At 56.6% G+C, this 320-nt stretch overlaps 1 protein-coding gene and 1 pseudogene across 2 annotated transcripts in view; one reads left to right on the forward strand and one right to left on the reverse strand.

Moving 5' to 3' along the window:
* LOC105525288 overlaps nucleotides 1-320 on the forward strand; it is a 14024-nt pseudogene that overhangs the window by 9082 nt on the left and 4622 nt on the right.
* Nucleotides 1-320, reverse strand: part of GSTT2B (glutathione S-transferase theta 2B) — a 3450-nt gene that overhangs the window by 2525 nt on the left and 605 nt on the right. The window lies entirely within an intron of this gene.

The following is a 320-nucleotide window of genomic DNA, read 5'->3' on the forward strand; positions in this document are numbered from 1 at the left end:
AGGGCTGGATCAGCCCCAATCCCTGGATGGGCCTCCCTGCCCTGCCACATTGTGGGGCAGCTGGGGGGCTTTGGTGGGTGGGGCCAGGTGCAGCATGTGGATGCAGAGAAGTTTTCTAGCCAGGACTCTGGTGGGCAAGGGGAAGGGAGGCAAACTGGGGTGGCTCATCTCTTCCCATCTCTTAATTCTTACAACAGCATGTCCTTTCCAAAGTCTTTCGGGCTTTGTGAATTTAAATGCGTGCATTCCACGCAAGAATTCTGAAAACTCCAGGCCGGGCGCGGTGGCTCAAGCCTGTAATCCCAGCACTTTGGGAGGCC

The sequence above is a fragment of the Colobus angolensis genome, unplaced genomic scaffold, assembly GCF_000951035.1.
Source record: "Colobus angolensis palliatus isolate OR3802 unplaced genomic scaffold, Cang.pa_1.0 Scaffold527, whole genome shotgun sequence".
Classification (NCBI taxonomy): domain Eukaryota; kingdom Metazoa; phylum Chordata; class Mammalia; order Primates; family Cercopithecidae; genus Colobus; species Colobus angolensis.